The following is a 6000-nucleotide window of genomic DNA, read 5'->3' as shown; positions in this document are numbered from 1 at the left end:
TGAAATGTATAGACAATGAGAGATTTGTGTGATTTGGTGCTTGCTCAGGTAAATCATCACTGTCTGCACCTGTAGGTGCAAGTATGTAATAAAATCAGAATCACAGAACTGCTTAGATTGGAAAAGACCTTTAAGATTGAGTCCAATCATTAGCCTAACACTGACAAGTCTTTGACTAAGCCATGGCCTTCAGCACCACATTGATACAACTCTGGAACACCTTCAGGGGTGAGTGTCAACTACATGAATTTCCTGAGCCTGAGAACCCCTTCTGTGAAGAAAGTCTTTCTCCTATCCAGCTGAACCTCCCTTGGTGCAACTTGAGGCTGTTTCCTCTTGTCCTGTCACTTGTTACTTGGTTGAACAGACTGACACATGATGTCTGGTATCAAATATGTAATACAATCAGAACACCTGATATATTAGAATTAATCACACCAGGCCCTCAACTCCCCTTGAGGGATACCTGCACTGCCTTCACACAGAATCACACACAATGGTGGCGGTTGGAAGTGACCTCTGGAAATCATCTTGTCCAACCCCTTGCTAAAGCAGGGTCACAATGTCCAGGCAGGTTTTGGATGCCTCCAGAGAAGGAGACTCTCACAGCCTCTCTAGGCAGCCTGGTCCAGGGCTCCAGCACCCTGAAAAGAATGAAGTTTTTCCTCAAATTCAAGTGAAACCTCTTGTGTTACGGTTTGTGCCCGCTGCCCTGTGTCCTGTCACTGTCGTAGAAAAAAGATGTTAACGTGTATATATATACACGCACATTTAAAGCTTAGATGGCGTGACCGGCAAACAGCAGGGCTGTCCCTCAGACGCGAGAGCCCCATCCCGGGCCCCTGCTGCTTCCGGCCCGCCGAGGCCTCGCAGGGGCACCACTCTCCCCATAGTGCCTCGCGCGGCGGGACGTCACTTCCGGTGAGGGTGCGGTGCCCGACGGGAGCTGCAGGCCTGTGGGTGGCGCCCCGCCCCCGCCCGCCCTCGCGGGCTGTGGCCACGCGCGGCGGTTCCGCTTCCCCCTCCGGCTGCTGCCGCCGCCTCGGTGGGTCCCGTTGCCGCCATTGCAGAGGCGCCGTGTAGCGGCCGCGCACCGCTCAAGCCCGTCCGTCCCCTGAGGCGGCAGGCGCCGCCCCAGCCCGGTGAGTCCGCTCCCACCTGCCGGCTGCGTCTCACAGCCCTTAAAGAGTCCGCCGGGCCGGGCCTGCCGCGGGCGGCGAGTTCGGGGTGGCGGCGCCACCCTTCACGGCGTTTCCGGCAGCGCGGGCCCGCTGTCCCCGCGGCGTCAGGCACCGAGGGCGCGTCGCCCGGTCCGGCTTCAGGAGGGGCGGTGGTGCGGGACCGGAGCTCAGCCCCGGCTTCCTGCAGCAGCGGTGGGCCTCGCTTCAGCCCCCTCTCCCTCGGGAACGCCCTTTCGCCACACCGAGGGGTTCTTCGCCGCCCGGCGAGGGCCTGTTAATCCTCGGGGAAGAAGTTAAAACCCCGTTAATCTGGGGGAGGACGTCGGCGTGGGTGTTGCTGTTAGAAATCCCGAAGGGAAAACAAATCTGTTTAAGCAGGGAGGCGGAGCGCAGGGCCCTCCCCGGCCCGTGCTGTGGGGCAGGCGGGGCAGGTTCTGCGGCCGGTCTGGTGCTTGGGCTGTGGTCCCCGGAGTGCCCTTAACCCGCAACTTTACGTGTCAGTTAAAAACTAGTGCTCTTTGTGCGCCTCACCTGATGGTTTTTAGATTCCCCCTGGTTTATGCCTTCGTTTCTCTTTCTATTTTATGTATTTATTCTGTTAAAGCTAGGCGGGGTGGTTTAGTTGTTTAATGGTAAGCTGTTTGGGGGAGCGGGGAGAATACAGTTGGTTTTAGTCAGATAGGAGAGCTACCCAAGGGTTGGTTTGGGAGCAGAGAAGTTAATCAGCTGTCTTTCAAGGAGCAACGCTGCACTTTGCTTGTAGCCAAAATAAACTGGTTGACATGCTGCTGTGCTGCCTTAGGATGAGTGAAGACAACCCAGCTACTGCAGTATTTTAATGATAATTATTTTGGAGGTCTTTCAGTGCTAACAATGTTAGCTATAACTCAAGCATGGCATATGCTGATTTATTTTTTTAAAATCTTATTCTGTCTTTCTCTGTTTCTGTCTCTTTTTTGTGTGTGTGTGTTTTTATACTCTAAAAAGTAGGCCTGCCCTTGTGAAAGTCTAGGATCTACTTTGCAGTATGGAGCATTCTCACAGTGTGAGCCTGGCAGTGGTATCTCCCTAAAAAATTAAGGACTAGCTACTTCATGATTCGTTTTCTTCATTCAGGATAGCAGAGAGAATTTAATTCACAGAGGTATTGTGGAGGCAGGTTAAGAAATAATCTGTGTGTAACCAATTAGGCTGTTTTATGTTTCCAGTTCATCAAGGCATACCTGTGTTAGCAAGGGGGCTGGATTCAATGATCTCCAGAGGTCCCTTCCAACCCCTACCATCCTGTGATTCCATTACCAAAGAACTGGTGAATCACTTCATTATTACAGACTAGTAGACTGAAACAGGAGCAACATAGAAGTGTGAACATGTAAAGCCTTTGTGTGAGGAGTTTTTAAATAGAGTCTGTAAGGTAATAAGAGCACTTAAAACTTCACTAAGTAGTGTTTTAGGGGAAGGAAAAATCTTAAAGCTCGGTGGTTGGATATTTCAGATCTTGAGGCCAGAGCAAAACTATTAGAGAGAACCCGAACAGGAGGTCTGACTGTGAGTTGTGTGTAGAATTTGACTCTGCTTTGTGCAGAGGTAGTTGATAAAACAAAACTGTTGGGCTTTTAAATGGGGAACGATGCTTCTGTCTGCGTATCTTCCACTTTTTAACGTGGTGCAACATGTTTCGGTGCAGCCAAGGCATGTGCGCTCTGAGCTGCTGTGTGGCAGCTTGTCAGAGGCTGATTTACTGGGATGAAGCTTGTACTGAGTTCACAGCTTGGAGGCTTGGCCAGTCAGGGGAGTTTCTTTCCAGAGGCACCTGCTTGTGTTTCCTCCATGGGATGGATGCTGCAGTGAATGCTTTGACCATGTATGGCAGGTCTAATCTTGTGCTTATTTTGAAAGGTATCCTTTTAAACACCCAGGCCTGCTTTTGTTCTTTAAGTTAGTCTTTTGGTGATGCTTAAAAGAAATTTATTCAAATACTTTTGGTTTCTAAATAACTGTAGGATAAGTGTTAAGGGCATTGATGCTGCAGATTTTACTCTTGTGAGAGTGTGAGAAGCTGCAGGCATCTGAATCTAGTTCTGTGGGTTTTGTATCAGTCTTCAGGTAGGTTTTTTTTAACCTTCTACCTTGTATCAGCTTTCTGCATTAGAAGGTTTCTGAGGCATTCCCTGCGAGTTTTGTGCCAGTATATTCTTCTTGTAACAGGCACGTTTATTAACATGCCTGTGCAGCAGCCACAACAAAGAAAAAGCTGTTTGTTCTGCAAACAACTCCCAGTTACAGAGACGCTGTTCTAGATGGCTGGGCACAGCAGTAACACCAGCAAAGATGCAAGTCCTGGGGTCAGAAACTGGGGTGCAGGCAGAAAGCTTTGGAAATGAGTTGACTCATCAAACCAGGGAAGGCAGCGGAGGCATGGTGATAGGGAGAGCAAGGGGAAAGAGAGGGCTTCAGCAGGCAGGCACGCACCATGTGTCAGCATGTATTCTGGTGCGTTGTGTCTGTGCTGGCAGTGGGGAAGAGAAGACTGAGCTGCTAAAAGAAGGTGGTTGTGGAGCTTTCCCTTCTTTTCCTAGGAGCATAGTTGCTGTGATCAGTTCTACTGTGCTCTCTTCAAAGCAGGGAGTGAGGTTACCACTTGCCCTGTGAAGTGCAGTGCTGTTAAAGAGATAACTAAGTACTGCAAGCTTTGAGCTGCCAGGCTGACTCAGAAATGATACAGTCCTCTTACAGCAGTGCTTAGTTGCTGTGTGTGTTCTGCACCTCAGCAAGATCAGTTTATCCAGGAAAGCACTATGGGGAGACTGCATCTCGTGCAGACTGTCAGGATTTGCAGGACTTGATGTTAGATGACAATCAGTGTTTTCTCCAGCCTTCTGTCATAGTGAAGCTGTAGGGGAAGGGGTGCACATGTGTATGTGGGCATATGTGATCAACAAGGGAACCTCAGCACTCACGATGGCAGGCCAGCCATGCTTGTACAGAGTGGAGGTAAGCAGTAGGTGGGAGAGAGGTAAGGAGTTCAGGATGCTGGCCTTGTGGCAAAGGGCAAGAAACCCCCAGGCAAGGCAGTGGTTCTGAAGGCAGGATGATGTGGTTAATGTCTTTTAGCAAGGAAATACTGCAGCCTTCCCTGGAGGTCTGAGGATTGTTACTGTGCTTTGCTGTTTGGAATTAGGGTGTCTTGAGGTCGTTATGATGTAAGATTTTTAGAATGCTCTTATTTGCATTTAAATGCAGGTGGTGAGAGGTGGGGAATGTTTTCAGGGTAGAATGTGAGATCTCTTAGTGACCTATGTAACTGGGATTGCAACGTGTAGGTTGAGGTCACCGTTTATATTCAAGCCTTCCTTTTCTGCTCAGGGCTTATGAGATCTCAGGGCATGATTTCACACAAAGTTTGTGCCTTGTGAGTTGGAAAACACACTTCACTGCTTGTAGTTTGACTGATGTGGTGGACAGTGTCTGTTACTGAGACCTGGAAACACTGATTTTGATCCCAAGTCTGTGTCTGACATGCCAGTTTTTGAAGTTGATCCTTCTTTCTGTTTTCCCAGCTTCTTTCTATGTACCCATCTGGAATGGGGAGGAATCAGGCTTTGAAAACGTTTCACCTGGCAGGCAGGCAGAGCTGTAAATATTAGGAAAGTGCCTTAAAATTGACAGGAGTTTTGGTTTTGCTGTTGAGATACATTTTGAATTGGACACAGAAGGCATTCCTTATCCTTTTGGAAAGCTGAGGTTGTGGTGTATTGAAATACTTCCAAAACTGGCCAGGCTTTTTTCTTCAGGCAAGTCAAGTGGATTTTGATTTATCTTAGCTTGATTTTGATCTAACCTTTGTTCATAAATTTTAAAATGCTTTAAAAAATACTTGCTTCAGCTGCTAGGGATGTACTGGTGCTTAGAATTGTTTTAACCAATACACTTGTACTAGGGTTACACAATAGTTTTAAAACTCCTATAAAGTATTGAGTGCTATATTTAATAGGTCTTTGTTTCCCTGAAGATCTAAGCCCAGCACTGGTGTTGGTGTAACTCTGGCAATGATAAGTTTGCCCAGAGTTGTATTCTTAACAGCATGAGCTTGTTGCTTAAATACTGGATACTGTCCTGGAAGATGCCTGGTTACCTGTTGCCAGCAACTGTACTGTATTTGAATGTTTGGTCAGGGCTGTTCTCTCTGCCAATTAGCAAAAATTGTTTCCTTTCTTTAAAGGAGTTATTTTGATAAGACAGATTTAATTATTTCTAATTCCACAGTTTCATTTCAAAGAAAAGCAACTGTAGGAAAGACCCAACATGTTAGGACAATGTTGAGTGTGATTTAAAAGTTGCCTACTGTGTTAAGAAAGGGATTTAGCATGTGAAGCAGAATAAAGGGAGCTGGCAGGTGGATTAAGGAATGGAAACACACCAAAAAGTCTTTCCAGTTCACCTTTTTTTTCCCTCCCCTGAAGTTTTCTGCTGCCTCTTTAGGTGCTGGGTATTTGACTCAAGTTTATGCACAAGAGTTAGTAACTATCAGCATACAAAGACTTTCCCAGAATTTTCTATGATGAGTAAAATCAGAATTTTTGTCAAGTAGTGTGGGGTTTATTTTAGAAAGAAGTGCAACACCTTCTGCTCTTAATTTGCAGTCATTCTAGAACTGCTTTGATAGAGATGTCTCATGAACAAGAGAGAGAGAATGCTGTTTCTGGAAGATGCTCTTTAAAATCACCTCTAATTGTTTAAGCCCTTTGCTCTGGAAACACATCTCTGATAAAGTGAGAACCTGGAGGAATGAAAATACCTTTCACCTAAGCCTGTCTGC

At 47.1% G+C, this 6000-nt stretch overlaps 1 protein-coding gene across 2 annotated transcripts in view; it reads left to right on the top strand.

The window, feature by feature from the left end:
• The first annotated feature begins 973 nt into the window (after positions 1–973).
• The window catches only part of PAK2 (p21 (RAC1) activated kinase 2), a 49010-nt gene continuing 43983 nt past the window's right edge, over positions 974–6000 (top strand). For both annotated transcript variants that reach the window (XM_054166713.1, XM_054166714.1), the window contains exon 1: positions 974–1142. The gene's annotated coding sequence lies outside the window, so the exon portion shown is untranslated. The remainder of the gene's footprint in view (positions 1143–6000) is intronic.

Source organism: Dryobates pubescens, chromosome 13, assembly GCF_014839835.1.
Source record: "Dryobates pubescens isolate bDryPub1 chromosome 13, bDryPub1.pri, whole genome shotgun sequence".
In the NCBI taxonomy this organism is placed as follows: domain Eukaryota; kingdom Metazoa; phylum Chordata; class Aves; order Piciformes; family Picidae; genus Dryobates; species Dryobates pubescens.
Note: the sequence above shows the minus strand (reverse complement) of the source record. Positions and strands in the feature narration are given on the sequence as shown.